Source organism: Diadema antillarum, unplaced genomic scaffold, assembly GCF_040938485.1.
Source record: "Diadema antillarum isolate AM-2024a unplaced genomic scaffold, OU_Dant_1.0 seq00000643_RagTag, whole genome shotgun sequence".
Taxonomy (NCBI): Eukaryota; Metazoa; Echinodermata; class Echinoidea; order Diadematoida; family Diadematidae; genus Diadema; species Diadema antillarum.
Window position 1 is genome coordinate 260,605 of NW_027271557.1, and position 23,856 is coordinate 284,460.

The following is a 23,856-nucleotide window of genomic DNA, read 5'->3' on the forward strand; positions in this document are numbered from 1 at the left end:
AAATTCATGTCTGGCGACTTTTTGTTTGTTTTGAGGTGCAGGGTCACAATTGGCCAGTGTAAAAAGCTGAAAAAATTGGTACGGGACTAACGATAGTCCTGGGTCAGAGAAAGTCCGGGGTTAAGAAAGACAAGTGTAAAAAGCCCTTAACTGTATTTGAGAATATTTAATAATGTCATCTGATATTCAGCAGTTCAACGGTAACTCTAGATATTGCGGTTGTTGTTTTTTTTTTTCAAGTGTGAATCACGTCTTCTCTCTACTATTAAAGGGGATGGCTAGTAACTGATCAGTGGGAATTAGTGGGAATGCTGGGGGATGATTGTTCCAATCCTTGTTAGCATGCCTGTACAGTTACGGGGCAATCGTTTACGGCCCGACACTGTACATTCATGCCATGCTAACCTGGAAACATTGAACTGCGCATTACTTGAATATGAAACCATTTTGAAGCAAATAATTTTTATACAACAGTAGATAAATAATGTATTCTTAAATGAATCCCACAAGGATTGGAACAATCATCCCCCAGCATTCCCACTGATTCACACTGATCAGTAACTAGCCATCCCCTTTAACTTCAATACGAAAAGCTGTGTGTAAAGTAACGGCCTCCTACATATAGGAAGTTCTACAGGTGCATGACTCTATAATGTTCTCGGTGAAAACATTTAGCCCTGTCTATTTGTTATTTACGTTCTTTCCATCTGTAATTCACAAATTATCAAAGGCAAAGTACCGTATTAGTAGCGACAACTCAGAGGCTGCCATTGTTATATTCTTATCAGTAATCTCACTGGTATACCCAGCAAGTATACATTTTTTAAAAGCAGTACCCAACACATGACTACATAGATTTACTGGAACAAGTAAAGGGGCTCTTGTTTGTTTGTTTTATTTTTCCATGTTTAATAGACGTTATTCAGTTTTCTTTGTGAAATGAAGACGTTCTAATTTTATTTTTTTTTTTTCAAAAGCGCCATGATCCAAAGATTTTTTTTTCTATTTTTTTTTTTAAGCTGCAGCATAGTTTTGTCCGGAGTTGAATCTTCAGTAGCATTATTTTTGTTGTGAGTTCGTATCACAATGCATATCTATACCTGCGTACATCGTGTAGTGTGTTCGATAATTCACTGTTTTTATGGCTGTGCTTGCAAGGAGGTTAGAATGCATAGTAATGAGCATTGTTATGGCGAAACCCTCGTTTAAAAGAAGTAAAAAAGTCATGTCCAAAAATTGCTGTTAGCATTATCTTTATGAGTATATTGTTCGGCTATAAAGAAATCTCAATCTATTAAAATCAAACTTGTCAGATTACGAGATGTATATATATATATCTATATATATATACTAGTATATATATATATATACATATGTAAATATATATTTATATATCATATATATATATATAGATATACATGTATATATTTATTTATTTATATACTCAATTGTGACAAATGACAGCAAAGAACGTCGCAAGATGCCAAATGAATTATTTAAAACTTTATACACTTGCTTTTCTGGAGCTTTATTGTCTGTACACAAACATGGCGTGATAAAGAAATAACCATTAATCTATATGCATGCACGGAATAAAATGCACACAACTAGTACAGCTGGCATCTTGCAACATCCCTTGTCATCATTTGTCATGGTTGTATTCTGATATAAAAAGGGTGTGGTAAATATATCAGCATCATGCCATTATTATAAAAATTCTATTGTGCTGATGTTAACGCTCTTATCTTACACGAGCTATTGACGAAAGGTAAAGGTAGATATATTGAACATACATACATACACAGATCTATCTAGCTATATCTATACCTATATATATATATATATATATATATATAGAGAGAGAGAGAGAGAGAGAGAGAGAGAGAGAGACATTCATATTCTGTGGTGATAATGATATCCTTATCTTTCACAATTTGTCGACTGATACAAAGTTGATAGCTGCTTATGACTTATATGGCAGCAGCCACTTTCACTGCAAAGCAATACTAATGACAAATGACTGACAACTCTGTGTTTATGTTCATGTTGTGTTGAGACTTTGGTATTTCTTTTTTTTTTTCTGTACAAGAGTATGAATCTAGATAAGAAAATCGTGACATCTTTAGCCACACAAATATTGGCACATAACAAGAAACAGCGACAAACTTAATTAATTGAAAAGGTTAAAGTTACTGGTATAATGAAAGTTGTAACTCAGGAAAAAAAAAAGTGATAAAGGGCCGACACAGATAAACCACTGTTTTCAGTGAAGTATCAGCTAAGTCAAACAACCTAACAGGAAATCAGGTATGTGTGGGTAAAAGTGAAAGGTAAATACATTTAGAATTCCACTCGGATAGAAAGGTGTAGCAATGAAACATGTTAATACGCTAATGGTAGCAAGGCTGTTAGTGTGTGCATAACAATCACCACCTTCTGCACTTTCAGGTGAACAATATTTTCGCTTTCAGCAGGAATATTAAAACTTCTTTTGAGAGTGTGTTGTATAATGCAGAGGTCTGATGAGGCAAATTGTATGATTAATGATAATTTTAAGTGCACAAATTTGAAATATATATATATATATATATTAAATTGCAGAACAGAACTTCAAAGTGGACATGTATCATACTTTCAACACCAACAGTTTATTTTGAAGAACACGCAAACTTTCTGGTACCGTGCCCTTTGTCAGAAAATCACTTGACAAAGGGCACGGTACCCGAAAGTTTGTGTGTTATTCAAATAAACTGTTCTTGCTGACAGTATTACACATGCCAACTTTGAAGTTCTGTGCTATTATTGATGACGTTATTTAACCAACACGTGGACTACGAATTACTGAACACACACACACTCATTATCATCCATTTATCGGACGTTTAATGAAATATACAGAAACTTACTATGGGCATTCTTGGTAAGATTTTTACTTATACGTTCATGATATTTAAGTGGATTTCATTTTCACCCGAAAACCTTTTAATTTCAGTCCAATATTAAAGTTGTCATTATTCTGTCTCTTCTTGAGGACGATTCAAGTCCGTTTAGTTACGATTCATGATCCAGTACCAATGTGTATCAATATTGCAAAAGCAGCATGATTCCCGTTCAGATAATGTTCTTACGAATCACAATTTGAAACAACACTCAGGTTAGCAGAAAATCGTAAAGGAACGACACAAAAATTTTATGAGACGCTCCAGTGCTGGAAAATCATCACAAGCTCATGACAAAATCTCCCCTTTCAGAGATGTTTTGTATTTCATACGTGTAATAATCATGGATGCGAAGGAATCCACTGATACGAGTAGATATATCTCGTTTGAAAGTAAAATGTGCACTTTTTGTCATTCATCTCTTATTGAATACAGTTAAGAAAATACCTCTTTGCATAATTTACATTGAAAGCTTAACAAAAAGACTTACTTCAGAAATTAAGCATTAAACATGCGTGCCTATAATTTGTGTAGGTTTGAAATGAAAGGCAAAACTTTTGTCATATCTTCACTTGTTTTTGCTTGTTTCCGGAAATTTCATTCGGAATTTCTCGAATATGAAAAACATTTGTGATGACAGCGGTTCAACCGAAAAAAGAAAAAGAAGTCAAAAGAAAAACTGCATGACGGGTATATTAGTAATAATATAACTTCACATCAAACAGGGTAATATCCTCGGTTTTGTAGAGACCAGAGAATAAGATGATATATTTCAATTTTCATACATTAACTTCTGTTCTATACTGTAAAAAGTTATGGCAAGTTAATCATATATATTCTTCTCAGAGGTCGTAATCAAAACCATACTTCAGTTTAAGATAGCCGTCTCCTGCATTTGTTGGCAATAAATTGATTGAATAGTCAATGGCTTTCAAGTTGTTCATGTATATTTTACAATTTACGCATATTATGATGTATGATTGGTGCATTCATTTTTTTTTCGGTCCAATATATAATTACTCTCGGAAATTTGTTTTTAACATTGTATTTACTTTGTGAATAATCCCGAAATTAAATGAAATCTAATCAAGTCAATTCATATCAAACAGATAATAACTTACGTGAGTCAATGCAATACACAATCTATTTTTCATTGAGTTGTATTTCTTTTTTTTTATAATGTCTTTAGTTTGACTCTTTCTGCGAAACACAATCATTGAAGTAGTTCAGTCCGCTGGAATTAATCCTACTACTCACTGAGCAAAGATGTGCATATCAAATCTGATGATAACTTCCTTTCACACTCTATGTAAGAAAAACGCTTGTTTGTTTTGTTTTTTAACAGCGAGATTTTCAAATATTTATCTCTTTAACATGTATGAATATCTAAATGCATACAAATACTTTTTAAACGTACACGTCAATCTTGCGTGTTTATCTAATATTATGAAGCCAAAATTTGCCATCCAAGACATTCTCAAAATTACCTAATAATCAAGCCTGTAAACAGTGGGAACTCTGGTAGTATCAGATATGATTAGTTATGTTATTTTCTGAAACATTATCTGTATGTATTTCGGCTTGATTATTGGGTAATTTTGAGAATGTCTTGGACAGCAAATTTTGGCTTCATATATAAACATGAGATAAAGAGATAATGTCTCAGAAAATAACATAAAATGCTAATCATTCTGATACCTAACAGAGTCCCCACTGTTTACAGTAAGCTCACAGTGGTGATGAGATAGATATAACTTGCTAAATTACACCTACAAACTTCTGGAGTAGAAAAGAACACATTTCAAATGTTAACAATGAATTATAAACATCATGAAACGGGCAAGATACATACTTTGCAACTGATTAACAAATTGCCCTACATCGACGTAAATATGCACTGAATTGATCAGTGCTTACTAATAGCCATGACAAAAGATATGATATTTACGTCGATGTAGGGCAATTTGCCAATCAGTTGCAATGAAAACATCTCGACGGAAGAATTTCATGAATTTGAAGATACACACTTATTCGAAACATGTTACAATCCCCAAGTATAATTTCCATTATCAAGAGGCCTAAGAATATCATGTGTGTTGGGGCAAAATGGCATATAGAGCATGTTGTCGGGTTTTACCACCTTCAGAAGGACTGAAAATTTTCTAGTTTTACCGAAGATTTAGATCATTAAATTACATATCTGAAGAGCTATGATCTGGCTGATATTTCAAAGGTCTTTGTTATTAATACATTTTGTTTGTGTGTTTGTCTGTTTTTGGTTTTCCGGTGTATTTTCCGTTCTCCACAATTCTTATAGCAGAAAAGGGTCTGAGAATCATGCGATATTAAGGAAAAACAGTACGAAGTAACACGGATACTTTTAAATGATCATGAGTCGTAAAGTGGTTTTAGTGTGCCTAGTTTACGAGCAAGCTGAAGATCACTCCACTGTAGTTACAACAGAATTTTATCAATACATTTTGTTTGTGTGTTTGGCGGTTTTCTGGTCCTCTCTGTTCTCCCGCATTCTTATAGTAGAAAAGGGTTTGAGAATCCTTCGAATATTTAGGAAAACAGTAAGAAGTTACACGGATATTTTCAAATAATCACTACTCGTAAAAAGGTTTTTAGTATGGCTAGTTTAATGGCAAGCTGAAGATCACTCAACTGTAGTTACAATGGAATTTTAAATCCGCTTTGATATTTTACACACAATTAAGCTGGAACTGATGTGCTTTAGTACAACCGAACGAAAACCTTTCTCCCTTTCTTAATCATCCTCATTAATGAACCTTTACGTTATTTCCACAAAGATAAACACTTGCATTTTATGTAAAACATACGATAAGTTTGGTCTTCAGGTTCGAAGAGGAATTATATTTACGTTATAGCTGCAGCTATAAAGAAATTTTATGACAATCATTAAAAATCCAAATGTTCATAAAGAGAAATATTATCATAATATCTAATTCATCCACATTGTGATGGGGATGAGTAAAAACTGATTGAAAAATGCGCTGAAACTTACCACCTGTAAACTTCTACCACACCTACAAGCAGGTCCCGAGGTGTGGAAGTGTCTCCTCGTTATATCTGCAGAAGATGGAGTGAAACATATTATGTCAGAAACAAACAGTTCAAATTATTAAATTCAATGCTAAACATAGATAGCGGGTAATATTCAACGCCACGTTCTCTTACCTTCAACAAAGTCGCTTACATCACTGTCTTTGTTTACATCAGAGTATCTTGTCATTCAAACTGATAAATTTACATTCAAGCTCATAAGTATTTTTTCTTGCTTATAACATAATCAGCGTAGAATCTGCTATCAACACTCAATGTCTTCAACACTGACTTGTCACTTTTACCGTATTATTCCAATGGTGCATCTCTCTGCAATCTTGGGGGAATGCCTAAGACCACTTATGAACTTGTTGCTGTTTGTGAAATGAAACTACTATTGCATCTGCTGTCAGGAACCCCCAATAGTGTCAAAGAATATAATTTCTTTACAAATTGCTCTGACAGAAAGATCTTAACTAAACATTGCGCAAGTCTTGGTTGTACTTTCCCTTCATGTCATGTGGTTTTCCTGGTCTCTTTTCTTTACTTGATAACATTCGGACAACCTATATTTCGTGGCGTGAATACACACGAAAGCGTTACATGTTTACTTTGGATATCTCTAAATTCCTCTGTTTCTCACAACAGCGAATACGACGGAGACGCGTAGAATTTTCTGGACTGCTGTATATGCGTGGGAATAACATGGCAGTCATATCTTTCCCAGTGTACTTAGAAAGTTCGCCTTAGAACAGTTAGAAAAGTAGCGAACCTATGCTGTGAAGGGCCTACAGAACAGATTCATGTGTAAATATTATCTCTGCAATTTACAGGAAACCGGACTATGTTCTTAGAGAAAAGATACGCTTGTTCTGCTAAGAGTGGCTGAATTAAAGTTACAGGCTCTTATCAATCTTCCTTACAAAAGGAAGAACAACAGCAAGAGAGAAACAAAAAAAGAATGACACACCTGTACAAACAGGCAACAAAAACCAGCACATTTTCTGCAGTTGATGTCAATCATTCTGTGATGCAAGGCACTGTGATGAGAGAACAGTCAGATTATTCTGGGTCTTTCATAATTACCCAAAAATAGTTGTGCATTTGTTTCAAGTAACTGTCTGTTCACCTTCTATTGTCTCTGTTCGTAAATAAATTAACAGCAGCACAGACAGTGAAGTTCATGTTTATCAATGCAGATATGTTATTGTGGACTTTCATATGTGGACTTTCATATATCTATTTGCCATAATATTTAATACGGAACATTATGCAAAATTTCCCTGTGATTAACACAAGAACAAGAAGTGAAGGCAAGCTCATACAAAATATAAGAAAATTTTCGTTTTCTGTTATACAAATGCAAGATAAAGCTTATTCTATTTTCGTCTTATACTTTGATTCTTTTATCCAGTAACTATTTTGATGATTTAATACGTCAAAGCCCATTTTGTGTAAAGTTTCTAACAAAATAAAGTGCAATCAGTTGGAAAAAAACCCACTGGAGAACAAAGAGGTGCTGAAAGTCACTTGTGTATCAAAATTAAGAGCTCGCTTCCAAAAGGCGCTAAAGTCATTGCAAAATGATGGATTTTTGGAAGCAAGCTCTTCAAATACCTATTATTGTGGTGAAGCATTTATGCTCCTGTAAAAACAGGTCTGGCATGCACTGTTTTTCTCCTATCCATCTCATCACATACTTTTCATCTTAAATCCATTGTTGATGAACTATTACACCAATCTCAAGTTAAAAGGAAAGGAATTTCCCATTGTGCTTGTGTATCTCGTTTGTCGACTGATAGAGAAGGAGAGATAGAAGTAACAAGAGGTGCACGACTGCTGCCGGCCAGCATTTTACCATCACCTGAAAACCAACACTGGGAGACATTTATTGAGTTTGCCAGGGAGTGATCACAGAAGACAAAATGGGGTCCTAACCTTCCAGCAGGCACAGGAACTGCAAGGAAGAAATCACCGGTTGAAGACAACATCACGCTTCTCCGGAGCTGCCGGCGAGATGCTTCCAACGATCGTGGCAGCGGAGCTAGGTCGCGCCCCCTGTCGCGTGAGGCTTCCGTCTTCTATCCCCCTTCATGACGCACAGGCTATGGGGGAAGCCTGCCACTCAGTCGATGTGCGCTGCGTCCCAACGAGCTGCCATGGCTGGGGCTGTCGGTGGGCCTACTAGCCCTCGACGACCGCGAAATTTGAAGCAGTTCCAAATAAACAAAGCGGCGAGACACATGACGTCAAAAAGAAGAATTGCTTTGAAGAATCGTCGTAAAGCAATGGGATGAACATCAGGCCAATTCCCGCAAATAGTCTCCTTTTGCCGCTCTGCGGTAAAGAAAATCTTTGAATGATTATTTTGTGCTAAATTTCTATTTATTCAAAAAATTGGAGCATTGATTTGAAAACGTAGCAAAGGGTCATCTGGGTCCAATAAAAAAAAAGAACATAATCATTTTTTAATAGGTAAAACTGCCGAAATAATCGTAATGTTGCTGAGAGCACATTTGCAGGCATTAACAGAGAACACAAACGGACACATAATGCTCTTATATGTATCTGGGCTGGTTCAAATCGTTGACGTGCATAAAATGAATGAGAACTACTAACAAGTTTCAAAATAAATTGTATCATGCACTCCAAGTAAATGTTCCTATGTCTGAACACACTTGGTCCGAGTTACCTTACTGTAATAGTAGGTTTTGATGATTTCATGACCTCAACAGTCGCTTCACAGGTCACCTGAATGTTTTAAATTTAGTTTTCTTAGGAGGAGAGGGAATCATTAACACAGTCGATGCTGTTTGTTTTCTGAAAATCACTGCAGTGCACTTTGTTATTTGTGTAAAGTTATGGAGTGTTTTAAGTCAATTACCTTCTGTAAACCTAAGGTCACTTTCTTCTTATTCCGCACAATGACTTGTCGTGTCTTAATGTGTCATACAGAAATAGATATCAGTTACTATGAAACACAGAAATACATATCTCTCTAGACCTCCACATATTTGTGGCAGATACTTTGCAATACGTTCTCTAAAAAACTCTTTCCTTTCAAGGACTGACCAGGTATTCCATCTTTCGTCTTGTATATTCCATGCAATGTAGTCTTCCGTATTTGCTTGCTTCAAACTGTTGTACGCCAATCTGTAAAGAAAATTTACGGTGTAATATCTGTGTCATGATTTAATAAACTAAGGAAAAAAAAAACCTTCCAAAAGTACATCCAATTAATTCATTTCATGTGTGTGTTGTCTTGGCATGAGACATTGCATCAGTGATTTTCAGTTTACAAACGTTTGTATCAAATCATGAACAATTTATAACTTTGATATTGCCAGCATTACCCCTTTTTGTACCAATGAATCAAATGTGCGTAAGTTACACACACACACACACACACACACACACACACACACACACACACACACATATACATGTATATGCACAGGAACTTAATGTGCACACAAAGGGCTCAAAATAATGTGAGACTCTTCTGAATGTATTTGCTTGCTGAGACATTTTCCCTTTGTAAGTGGAAAATGTACCTTAAGACGAATTGACAGGCGTTTTGAATTTCTTTTTTTCTTTTCTTGAGGATGATGCAACCGTACAACTTTAAATTTGCAAATGAAGCATGCGTCACATAGGAAAGTATTTAGGTCAAAATGACCTTTAGAATTAAAGCCCTATGTATCTCAAATAGCATCTAGTATGACTATATCCATGATGACATTCCAATATGTTTATTCTAAGTTGAAGTTTATTGATAAGACTGGCTACAAAGTTTTCCAAATGTTACAGTGCACAGATGTGTATTTGTGACATTTCTTATTTTAGCTCATGGCAGAATTGCGAATTGATGACGTCACTACTTTGCATTATTAAGATCATGCCAACATCACAAGTCGTTGAAAAAGTCGAAGAGGTAGGACTCAATCACATTTTTTCTACTTTACGTCCAAAAAAAAAAAAACACGAAACTTTTATTGCTTCATTACTTTGACAGTAGTCTACCTAATAAAGTAAACTTAAACACCGTTAAACATATTTGGGAACTCGGCTCAAACCCAAATCACTTCATAAATGCTTCTTTGTACTGAAATATGAATGCATTCAACTACTTGGTGTAAGAGCATCACCAGCCAAGATAGAACAAGACACGAGCACACAGAAAAATATGGAAACAACAAAAACTACTAAACACTTTTAGTGACAGATAGTTTCTATAGGAAATTCTAGTGGAACGAGTCACGACAACGGCCGCCAAACAAAGGAAACCAACGCCGACAAAATCTGGAAAGCAGCGTGAGTCAACAGGTGTAGGGAGAGAAGAAAGACAGGTACTGCACAACAAAGGCACTGCACACGAGCGAGGTGATAGCAAAAGTAGGTTGTGATCCATGAACTCTATTTTGGAAGGCGCTAAGTGAAATTCATGTTGTGTGCGATTTCAATACCATTTCAGCGGGTTTTTCCTTTCAAATAAACTCTTATGAAGGGGTAAATCGTGTAGATCTTAAATGTGGAAAGAAATGCTTTTGTTTTTCGACTGTTATTTTCTTCGCTTGCACCGAGAAATCCTTCGTCTATTTGCTTGATGCGTGCAGGCTCTTTCTGCGGTTTCTGCATGATTACATCTTTGTTCGTTTTTATCTGTTCACTTCCAGTTGGCTTTGAATTATGACTCCAAGTTCTACTTTGGAGAAAGAGACCTATCGAAAATAGCGATCAGGTATCAAAACGTGGCACATGCCATAAAAGATTAATCTCTATGGTGTAGATTACAGTAACCCAAAAAAAAAATCATGTTGTTTTTAACGTCAAGTTACAGAAATCTTTGGTCTTAACTTATCAGTTATATGATAATGTCCCAAGTCGACTTCATTGAGCACACCCTCTAAAAAAAAAAGAGATTTAAAAAAAGAAGGTTTAAACAAGAGGAAAACTTAAAACACATCAATGAAATTCACCTTTTCATTAACCTGCTCAACGGCATATGTGGTTTAGGTCTGCAGAACTTGGCGAAACAGTTAACGTTTTGTATTCCTTTCTATTGTCATTTAAAGAGGAAATCCAGTCCAAATATATGTTAATCTGACAAAAAAGTAAAATCTTACCAGTTCAACGGTAAAAATTTGACTGAAATCAGATGAAAAATAATGGTGTTATGACATTTTGAAGTTTTGCTAATTTCTACAAAACAGTTCTTGTACAGTGGATATGAATATGCAAATGAGTGAGCTAACCATGTCACATCCTTACAATTTTCCATTGATCGTGTAAAAAAGAAAATGACGAAAATTCAATGTTTCTGTCATTGAAGTCTAAAACATGACGTTATTCCAGGTTGAATAACTTCAGAACAGTGATTAGTTACATATACGAGGATTTGAGCCTCGGGCATGATTGGGTTTTAGTGAAAAAACTGGAAATTTCACAATTTTATTTACAAATTATATGGTAAGTTGTGAGCGAATGACATGCTCAATTTGCCATTTGCGTATTCATACTGACTGTTCAGGAACTGTTTCCCCCCAAAATTGCGAAACTTCAAAATATCATAATTTCCTTATTTTTCATCCGATTTCGATCAAATTTATACCATTGAATTCGTAATATTTTACTCTTTCTTATCAGACTAACTTATACTTGGACTGGATTTCCCCTTTAAGAAAAGATATTTCTTGTAACTATGCATTGACAAGGGGGTGGAGGAAACGTTACTGTTTTCCATTCTTTCCTAGACTGCGTGGAACGCAGAGATGATAATCTATTTGTCACAACTTTTTCGTTCAGAGAAAACAGTTACGACAATTCAGGAAACTAACATACCGTTTGGGATATTCCTCGTCATTGTCTTTAATCAAGATTAAATAATTGTTCCTTTATAGTTGCTTCTTTCATGATTCTCATCAAGCTATCCTATCAGTTCATGAACGTCCAGCCGTGCAAATGTTTATTCTAAATAGGTTCTAGATTTTTAAGTCAAATTCAGAAATTAGATCTCACGTAATCGGGGAAATTCCAGGAATTTATTGACTAATATACAAATGTATGTTTATGCTGTAATATGGACGCCTGTTGTGTATATGTGCATATATATATCTACATATCTATATATATACATGGTAAATCAATGTTTTAAATTTTTTCACTCCAACCTTTTGGAAAATTTTAGATTTAACACTCAAAATGTTGAACTACCATTTCACAAATGGTAAATTTGGATATTTGGAACTTTCTTCCTTCTGAAATTCGAACTTTAAAGTCTATGCACTCTTTTAAGAAAGCTGTAAAGACAATACTGCTCTCTGGATATCAGTGAGCTTATAATGTCATTGTAATTGTATTTTATATGAAATTCCCTCGTGGAAATATCGCCGTTCTGAATTTATTGCGTAATGTTATGTAACCGACCATGACCTGTAACTGTTCACCTGTACCTTAGTGAGAAAATACTTTGCCATGCTTTACTATTCAGAGATCCAGGTGATCTAACTTTGTGTATTAGCGAAAGCAGACAGACCTCTCCTCTCTCCCTTCTTCTATCCTATCTCTATGCAAGTCATCCCTCCCTCCTATTTTCCTATATGTTATGGATTATGTACGAGGGCTGCATGCAAATCAATCAATGCTTAAGCTGCAGCCCTTCTGTGTTATTCATTGCATCGCTGATATATTTTGTTGTACATTGTAAAGGCAATGAAGAAACTTACTTTGTTAACAATTAATGTTTATGTATATAATATGTATGGCACCAACAATGCATAATATTATGATATATGTGTATGTATCTACATGAGCAATGATATAATGCAGGAACCAATCAATCAATCAATCAATCAGTCAATAAAATACAACATTTTGTCGGCTAAATTTCACATTTACAAACAGGTTGAAGGAGTAACATATAAGATGTTGATTTACCATTTCATTTTTAAGAGTGTATATGTACGTACATTATGAAAATGACTAACCACAATTTATGTAATACGCAGTAGAAAGGTAGCGAAAGGTAGTTTACATGAAGCATTTTGGAGCTTGTTACTTGATAGTTCATACACTTAATTACACTAACAAGGGAAGACCTGTGTCCCAAATAGAATTGTCGAGAATAGATGAATACAATGTCTCCTTTTCTATCTTAATATTGCAATATTTTACCGGACAGCCGTCCTTTTAATTCACTGACGTGAACTAGGTTCCTATCAGAGATTAATACCCAATTGGATTTGTATATGCATATGACACAAAACGTTTGAAGCGGGTTTGTGCCTTTGACGTTACTACAAGGGAACTAACTTTTTGCCTGGATTTTATTCCTTTACTAGTAGAGGCATATTATTGCTTGATAGCATGCCCAAAGGTAAGCAACGTTCCTACTATTACAGAGGAGCTATACCCCCTACCATGTAGATGGTATAGGCATCCCCTCTAATACACGTAATAGGCAAATGACCTACCACTTTTGACCGCAGAGTTTGGACCATGTAGATGGTATAGGAAGGCGCACCAGCCAGCAAAACAACAGTTTTATTTGGAGGCTTTTGACCACGCAGATGGTTTAGATATGCGGACAAAGATGCAAAGTTGATGTTTTCTGCTCCTTCTTCGTGAAAACGGCCACGGTGACCTGTAACAGTAGTGTTATCATGATGCAAACGTGAATAACTGTGTTTAAGTTCATGCATAAAATTCATGTATGAACAAATCATAGAAATGAATAGACGAACACATTATTAACAAGAAACGAAGAAGAGGAATGAAGTGGGATTTAGATACTGTAACATAACTCAAGAGAATTGATAGATCAATAAATGTATGTAATTTTGACGGAATTGTCACTTTCTCATTATTTTGTTTCAGCATTCGTCACTATCATATTTCTAACAGTAATGAACATTCAACGCACTGCAGGCTGACGACTTTGACTGAAATTAATGATTTTTGTTAAATCATAACTCATATATTATACATATGTCAATATCATAACTGACGAAATCACCTCATGAAAATAGTGCTCAGAGATATTTTTTTTTTAAATTATGCAGGCACAGGTGGATGAACCCTCATTTAACCATTATGGTGCAGTATCCTAAAAGTTGAATATGAAGTTTGTGAAGACATTATTATCGTCAGTTTGTAACGTTTTGTTGTCAAACTATGTCGAGATGTTTAGATTCATTAAATTTATTCTGCTCATTTGTCTGTTTGTCTGTGTTTAAGAAAGAAATATATCTTTCCTAATAACGTTTGGGTTTCTTTCTTTCTTCCTGCTAAAAAGAGGTCTAATGGTTAACTGCAAAACGTTTAAGTTTGAAATTCCCTGTTAATTGATGCATGATTATTTCACTACAGATTTTGGCTTTGTTTGTGTGTATTTGTTAATATATCGATTTGAATTAATTTGCACTTTGATTCGATTCCACTTTCTTTTTTTTTTTTACAATTCAAGTGAAAGTATTCTTCAAAATCAATCACCCATTATCTTTGCAATGTATTTCAAACACTTCTTCGATGAATATATGTTCGATAAAATACCAATTTCATGTGATGATACAGTCAAAGGTAGAATACACTACTCATCGTTTCCTTTAATTGTGTAAATGAAGCATTAGAATGAAAAGTTTTTACATTCTTCCCCAGTTTACTTCGGTCCGCAGTGTGACTTTCATTGCATTTATTTTCAATATTTTTGGCGTTGATATGAGTGTGAGAGGTCGAGGTTATATCTTCACAATAGTATATTGTTCAGACATTACAGGCACGTCTTGGACACAGACATGTTCTTAACATTAGCAGTTCCCTAAATTTTAGCATTTTACCAGTTCCTTCCATTTCCTTACATATTAGCAGTTCCCTCCATATCCGACATCTTTTCCTTGATACGTTTCAGTTACAGTTTGCCTATGAATTTCCTTAAACCTATGTTTTGTTCGAAAAATAAATGATCTGCATCAATTTCGCTTGAATGTGCGAAAGTCAAATTGTTCTCCAATTCTTTGTATATGCAAAAGCCATATTGTATTGCATACTATTGTCGGAAATGAAATAAAATGAAATGAAAATGAATAAAACTTCAGGATGGATTGCTCTGTTATAGTCCCCATATCACACATTTACAATATCACTTTATACATTAACATCTAACACTGATTTTTTTTTTTTTTTTTGCAAAGACTTGCACGGTAAAGAGACTCGGAACGAAATAACCGTTGATAACACACAACCAACCGAATTGCTCGTTGAAGTGACCTTAAGATATTTCTGACTCTTGGTGCCGGTTAACGTGATGTTCGATTCATCTTGATTCGATTTAGTTGTATTCTTTTGGTTTTCGTATCATTGTCATACATACATGGATCAGAATAAAACTTAGATCGCAAGGAATGACATTCTCTTGGATACACATATGCCGCGATAAAGTTGAAGCGAGAAGTATTACAGCTTGAAACCTGTACCACAGATAAACTGGGTTTAAGCATTTGACTTTTTATCGAGAAATGAGGTGTGCCCCGGAACCCTCGGTGTACGAACGTTACGTGTCAAGACTCAGGCTTATACCGTTCGTCTAAAGAGCAGGTTATATGCCAAATGAAAAATGTTTTTCAAATTTTTATGTATCACCGGTATCTTAGTAGTTTATAATGACATACGATATTCGAAGATTTTATTCGTTCTTGCATTCTCGTACGGGGTCACGATTGTTTAATACGTTTCATGCAACGGACAGAATTACTTCTCCTTTAGCTGCTCAACTTCCACGGTACACCAGCCCGTCAAGTGGGGAGATTCGGCCCGGTACAAACCCAGCAGCCCCTACTCCAAGTAGCTTTATGCAGACTTTTTGTCTGTTCTTCATTAGTAACGGTTTTCTCTCGTGACGTAATTTGCCTTTTCTCCTTACTTCAGTTGTTGGAAAACCTAGTATATTAAATTGCTCTACAGAACATACGAAAGTACTTTTTTTTTCTCAAAGTTTAAGTGACATGGAAAATTAAGGTAAAACGCCTTTACGGGCTGTCTAATGTCATTTAGCATAGTATTGATATAGCTTCATGAGTGACATTATTCTCGTATATTCCTAGTAACTCAGATAAGCTCTATTTTACTCTCTCTATATATTTCATGACATCTATGTAAGGTCTGACGTTGGAAAAGCACAGGTCGTATACCTATGAGCTCTCGTAAACTAGCCGCCTATCGTTCGCCTGTTCAACACGTAAACAATGCCCAGACTTTGGAACAGATACAGAACACATGTGATGTTTGGATTCTCATAGAAAAGGAAGTAAAAGTCAGATCTGCCATCTATGGTACACAATTACGTGTACACTAACGAAGATACAGAATGAAGTATATTTGACCTTTGACCCCACTTTCCACGGACAAGATGACATCTGAGCAAAAAAATGGTAATTTTGTGAAATGATCCTTGAAACATGGTCTTTACGTGTGCAAAATATGGGAAAGAAAGAACATGTATTCACCAAGATACAGGATGATACATTTATGACCTTTGACCCTAATTTACATACCCAATATGGCGTCCGATCAAGTAGTTTTATTTTATGAAATAATGTACGTGACATGACCTAAACATGTGCAAAATATGGTGGTGATAGGGTATGTTTTTCTTGAGTTATTGCAAAGAAAATTGCAAAAAGAAAGGAATATGAAAATACATCGAAGATAAGCTGTAATTTCAACCAAGTTTTTGGACGTGATCCCGACAACGTATGAAAAATTAAAGGGCACAATAACGATAGCCCAAAGTCTCAGCTACAACATATCAAAATCTTGGAGAAATTCATCGAAGCATAAGTGAGCTAGTGCTCGATAAAAATAGTAATGTCAATTTTCATTTCCATAAAAACTGCACTCCCATAGAGATTACACGTAAACTGGTCAAATTTGACAAGGTTACTTTCAATCCATTTTTACGAGGTGATGCCGTCATCCAATTAACATTATGTTTGAATATTTGTGAAAGAACATTTCATAAGCTACAACATATTGAAATTTGGGTGAAAATTGGCGAAGGATAAGTGAGATACGCTCGAGTGAACTTGAAATTTGATGACGTCATTTTGAAAATTTACTTTTTTTACTTTATTAAGAAATTTGATATCTTTTAATCATTTTTTTCAGCATAGCCAACCCATGAAATAACATGTACAACTCATCAGCTTTCAGAATATGTCAAAAAATTGGGGGTCACCGTCCATCCTGACGAGTAAAATCCGATTTAAAATTGGCAGTTTTTTGGCATAGTTGCACTGTGTATCCCCATTGACGCACGCGCGGAATTTTGAATTTGACGGGCCCGTATAACGTCATATTGAGTCGGATCGACTTGAAACTTGGTAGAAATATTCCTTGACATTTTGGACATCCGGTCCGCGTAAAAAAACTGAAAATTTCTATTGCATATGAGCTGTGTGTGCGAATCTGTGCGCGCGCGTACGCGTCCGTCCATTTTTTTCAATTTTTCAAAAAATGCTCCAAATGGTCTGAAACGTGTGCAAAAAAATTTTGAGCTCGATTTGAGCATACAAATATTTCAACGCGCGCGTACGCGCGCGTTCTAAAATAAATATGAATGTTGACAATATGAGTAGAATCCACTTGACTTAAAATATATGTGACGTAAATTTCATTGAAGAATTCTATTCTGTTAATGAGATATGGATGAAAATGTGTTTTCATATAATGACGTCATAGTGACGTCACGGTCGACTGATCACTATGATTTTATAAAATTCGTCTGCATTTTATTACACTGGTATATATCACACTAAAACTTTCGAGAAGTAGATTACGCATTACATGCCTTGTTACTTGCCTTAAAAAGCAAACTGATGTGATTATGGTACACTTAATTTTGTGTACGTGGCATCTTAACCGACTACTTCAATAATACTGTTGCATCAGCGAACCTATTTTCCTACTTTTAAATGAAATACCCATGGTCAACCCTCTCTCTTTCTTGATTTACCTAAAATGTAAAGAAGAAACAAAGGTTCCCCCATTTTCTTCTTCACCTGTTTCGCTTTTTTTTTTAAACTGCTGATTCTAGCATGAGGACAATAACATTACAGCATGATACGAACATTGCTTCTGCCCCAAGGTCAATTTCTTGTCAAATTATATGTAAGAAACTTGTGTTATGTATCATTAATGAAATTACACTTCTTGAACATCGCGATGACATACATGACATGACATTGAAAAAAAGGGGTAATAAAAACAATTGAAGAATCCGAAAAACGGTTTAATAGAACGGAATATGGAGTAATTATCAATTCAATGAAAATAACACAAGAAGTGTTTAAGATTTTGAGATCACGGTAGATCTATAGTAGACAAATTAGTCAGCCTGATTATATATTTTTGTCTAACATATTATCCATCAAGTCAGTGCTCAAAGCCAAGAGATGAGAAATCTTTCACTAAGAGTTTTATGAATGATTCTAAAATGAGGTATTAGTGTTGGAAAAACATGCTATGGCACAGTGACTGCATCAGAAAAACAAAGCTCTGTACTGTGTTTTAACGTGTCTCATGAAGGGATTGTTAAAAACCCCACAAATACATGGTGTCATAGGTACATTTTCGTTGTTTTTATTTACAACTATGGTTTGACTGGTAAATAAACATGAAGAGAACCTACAATCTCAAGTGTTACCACTTTCTTTCTTTTTTCATACATACTGTCATTTTATCTGTCAAGCATTTAGGAAATGAATACTAACTACATTTCCTTGATTACTCCTACAATCATACGTTTAGTAAGGCTTTGCTCACAGAGTTTATGTTTATAAATGTTAACACACACAGATATATATATATATATATATATATATGTATATATATATATGTGGTTTACCCTATAACCCTGATTTTGATTTATGTACAGCATACTTGTCCTTGCCCGTGTTTAATACACTATAAAGAAAAGTATTTGAAAGTGCAAAAGTTATTTTTGGAGTCTAGAATAGATGTATATTTTGATGGACAACCTCAACTGAAAATTCCAAAGTAAGCTGAATGTGATTGACTTATACATCCAATATCAAAATGACTTAACCACACCAAAGAAAAGAGTATCTAAGGAACAAAGAGACAACCGTACAGTACATAAGTATATGTATGTAAATATAAACCCCTCAAAAACGTCCTGCAGTTCCAGTTTCATGTATCATATTTCACTTTAAAACTCTATCATTTTCATTCAAATGTGACATCATTAAAAATCCTGTTTAGTATCTATTTTGGAAGCATTCTTGGAATGCACAGTACGACTGAGTATGAGGAAGGGTCAAGTGAGAAATGCTACAAATGGAACAAACATGTTATGTCAAAAAGAGTAATCCCCATTTATTTTGTCTTTTCAGGGAAGGTTGTATTTCTGTTGTACGTTTTAAAAGATGTGAAATAAACCCCAAGCTTGAAACCTAAAACATTCATAGTTCAAACTGAATATTTCCTGTATACTTGGTTTTAAGAGTAAATAAAAAAAATACATATGCGTAGATAGATGAAGACAGAGGAAGATATAGAAAGACATGCATAGAAAATGTGTCTTGTTCTCATGAAAAACTAACTTTGCTGCCGAATATTATTTTCAGATTTTTGACGTGAGTGAATTCCCCAGACTCTAAACTTTCAAATGATGAAAAATCCAAACATTCCTTGGAACAAAGATAACAGAAATTTTGTAAATGAAACTTTCGTTTTGAGCATATATTTAGTACCGTATTTTCAGTCAAATACCGTATTTAGCATATTCCATGGTTTAATGTCTGAGTTACGTCCGGACACACACACACACACACACACACATACGCACACACAAGCATAATATGTACACACATATGTGCATATATTATGCTATTCTCATAATCATCATCACTATAATCATTAGTTTAGATTAAAAGTCATAATAGATTGAAGTGAATACGTATGACATATCACAATGTGAGCTGAAAACAATATATTGATTGATAAAGTTGTCTCTTGCTTTTCTTCGAGTAAATATCGTTTGCTCTTGATCATAATGATATACTGATGATGATGTTAGGAATTTTTGTTAACAAATTTAGATCAAAGGACCAGTGTGCTGGACCTAAAACAAGGATTTGATGATCTGCATTTATCAACAGTTTTTTTTTTTAAATGCAATCATAAAAGGTGTGAGTTATCATTCAAGCAAGAATATCTTTCATGAAATCCTCTGATCATGCTGATGTTCAAATATCAATGGCTCTTGTCAATGATGTTATGACTGCCAAAATCACGGATATTACACGTTTGGCAAGGTTATGAAGTTTTTTCCCCCCAAATGATGTCACGACACATTGGAATTCGGGAAGATCGTGATACTTTTTGAATAAAATTATACTCAGGTACCTATATCAAATGTTTGATTATTTCAGATTTCATAAAATCCCACCTGCGTGGTTGGCAAACCTTCACATATACATCCAAAATGGTACATGCATGTAAAGAAATAACCTGCGCAAGGAAGTACAGGAGACTACTTCAAATATAATGTGGATGCATCAATTTGCACACTTCTTCACGAATTTGTCATCATCATTCTGTTCATGCACGTGTGATTATATATTTCTTCATTCGAGTATATAGTTGTTTAATTGGTATATTGTCCAATTTATCTTCATGTACCATGTGTTTTAAGAGTATATATATATATATATATACACACACATATATATCTATATATTACCTACTGAAATCAGAAGTTGAAGATTTGAATCAGCTTAATACGTTTAATTTTGTTGTATGTATGTTTTATTTGTTTTCGAAGCGGACTGTATAATATGACAAAAATACCTATTCTTATGTTGAAATCTTTAAAGAATGCAAATTGATTTAAGAGACTTCGATTTTCAAGTTTCCAGTCGCTTTGATAACGAATACGTTGTTGAGTTGATATATTGCATACTTCTGCACTCATATCATATTCCGATTTCACTCTCTGCCATATTAAGTAACATTAAGGATCAAATTTAAAGGGGGCAAGGATAAAAAAAGGTAATGGATACATACTTTATAATACAACGCGTTTTCCATATAAAGGATATATAATTGACAGTAGGGCATCGTAGATATCCGTGTGTCTTTTAATGCAGAAATCGGAAGTATTCGTCGTCTTTTCTTTTTCAAACTACGCTTTATTTCTCTGACAGTTTGCATCAGGGTATACTGCACATTCAGATTATACATACGGATGTACTTCACTGAATTCTAACATTATTCGCTACAATTGCCCCGAAACTCTCGTCACTTTTAAAAATATGTGACATGTTTGTCACAGAAATCAGTGTCAACTTTGGGTGGTGATACTGACGGTATTATCTACGAGAGTTGTAGCATTAATTGGAGGATGAAGATCTCTAGCAATTGTATATCCTGAAGTCCATTATTGTAGTTGCCATCCCCTTGAAAGGAATAAGCTACTTCGAGTGAATAAATGGACATCTCCTAACGACTATCTATTCCTGCTACTGTTATTTTTCAGTTACAGTTGCAATTCTTATAGAAAGTGTACACAACAGATATCTTTATGTGCCATTCATCCGTTATAATTAGCAATGTAATTTGCATTTAACGGCGCACGTGGCACATGTAACCCGCTAACTCATGTACATCAATTCCTAGACAAAGGAAATATACTGTTAAAGAGGCCACCTTGTAACACTCGTAATAAAATGGCTCTTTTTCGCGAATCCTTTTAGCTGCCGTTTTAGAAACGCCCCAGACGTACAGCTTATTGTACGATGAAAACCACAGACAGTCAAAATATGTGTTATCATTATTTATGTTGCATGCCTGCTTGTCTACTTCCCTATATAGTGTATAAAATAATACAGCTTTTAAAGCCAGACAGTTTTTTTTTCTCTCTCTTCCCCCTGCCGTTAAATTGTACTCAAGCACACATTTCGTTTACAACAGCCACTAGAACCATGGCTTCATGAGCAGACACAAAGGTATACAAAAGGGGAAAAAGAAGGAAGGCTGTAAACCCGACCTTTCAGCAATTTACGTATACCCGCTGTTTTCTAGAAACACGCACCCCCGGATAGATATGTCAACGGTACCCTAAGGCCGGTTAGTATCCCTCCGCGTGGCAGTGCAGACTTCTAAATGGCGATCGTTGATTGGTCAGTTGATTGGCCGTATCACTAACTCACAAAATTAGCGAGAATTTCGAAACTTTGCAAGTAGTCCTTTGATTTATCGACCAGTCACTGGAATATTAAATGGATAAAGCAACATTCAAATCACCTCCAGGGGAAATATATAAAAAATTGTAACTAAAAATTGCTTAATCACATGTGTTACTCTATAGGAGGCCTTGGCGTTCCTTTACCAAGGTTAGACTTGTGAATGCCCATACAAATCAAGGTTTAATGAGTCATAACTTGAATGCGCCATCAATGCATTAAGAACATTCTGTTCATGAAAAGAAATAGAAACCAGAAATGAAATGAGTTAAGAATACTTTAGATAAGTTTGTGTCTTTGAAGGCATCTTTGTCACGCAATACACACACACACACACACACACACACACACACACACACACACACACACACACACACACACACACACACACACACACACACACACATACACACACTCGCATACACAGCGATCGTAAACGTTTTGCATTTGGTGTGTGTAGGCATACGCGTGAATTCTGCTGTCAGGGAATTGTGTTCTGCAAAAGATGCATCGAGACTCGCACAATGCCATCCTGGACAGATGTAATGTTCGATAGAGGCTTATCTTGACACGAACGGTCATGAATCAGTTTGTATTTGTCCTGAAACTGGAGCCTAAACAACACTTTTCCAAATTCGGTAATTTTTAGTGATTTTTTTTTTTCTGTTGGAACCTAGCAACGCAGTATGATTGACTTCCCTCTGGCCAGTATGTTTCAGTACATCATGCATAAGCCTATCTGCAGGACGCTTCGTCTGGTGGTTATAATCCTTCTTGTGTCTTGTGAGTACGATTACTTGTTATTCGCTTTATGATATGTGTTTGATATTTTTTTTTATAGTATGATATGTCTGTGTGTTAAATATACCCATTATATATCTACTTACAGTTATACATTGTTGAATGTTTTGCAATTGCCAAATATGTTGCCAAGTATGCTATGAAGTTGTTAACTCATGCTAAACAGCTAAACTTGTATTTAATTCATTATGTTTATTACTCTATAATATTGTAATGAAATGAGGTTAGAGCACTGGAGCTGGTGTCTCTGTGTAATGACAGTTTGTGAATTCTTAAAATGAGAAAGAGAATAGGGGAGAGGCAGAGTGAGTATGAGGAACAAATGAATTGTAGGAATCAAGCAGTAAGGAAGGGAAAATACATGAGTCTAACAAAGCCATGTATGTTATAAAGATAGATTGAGTGGCCTTTATAGCAACAAATATAACAGATGGGTTTGAGAAAAGTTTCTGGAATAGTTCACAAGATATGGAAAACTTCTGTCTTGGGTGGAAAGTATATGACGTAAAGGTCGTGTACACTCCTAAAGCAACTACAGTAACACGACGGTGTCCTTTGTTCATTGACTTGAGTGGTAAAATCCCGTCACGAATGCGACTATAACATCGCGATAAGAAACTGGACATGATAATCAGATATCAGACACGGTTATAACAAAAACAAAAAACAAAAAAAAAAACAGCTGCTAACGTTGAAGTGAAATTCACTTTCACTGAAGGCTATATCAAAATATTCCTCCCCCTCAGTTATTATGAAATGTTGATTTTACGAAAGAAACCTGCTGGTCCCGA

The 23,856-nt window shown here is 35.1% G+C and overlaps 1 long non-coding RNA gene across 1 annotated transcript; it reads right to left on the reverse strand.

The window, feature by feature from the left end:
• Positions 1 to 2,866: 2,866 nt before the first annotated feature.
• LOC139736400 (uncharacterized) lies at positions 2,867 to 8,122 on the reverse strand. Its single transcript, XR_011711258.1, has 2 exons — positions 7,944 to 8,122; positions 2,867 to 6,032 (listed from the first exon to the last, which is right to left on the reverse strand). It is a non-coding gene; the product is annotated as an uncharacterized lncRNA (long non-coding RNA).
• Between the last annotated feature and the right edge of the window lie 15,734 nt (positions 8,123 to 23,856).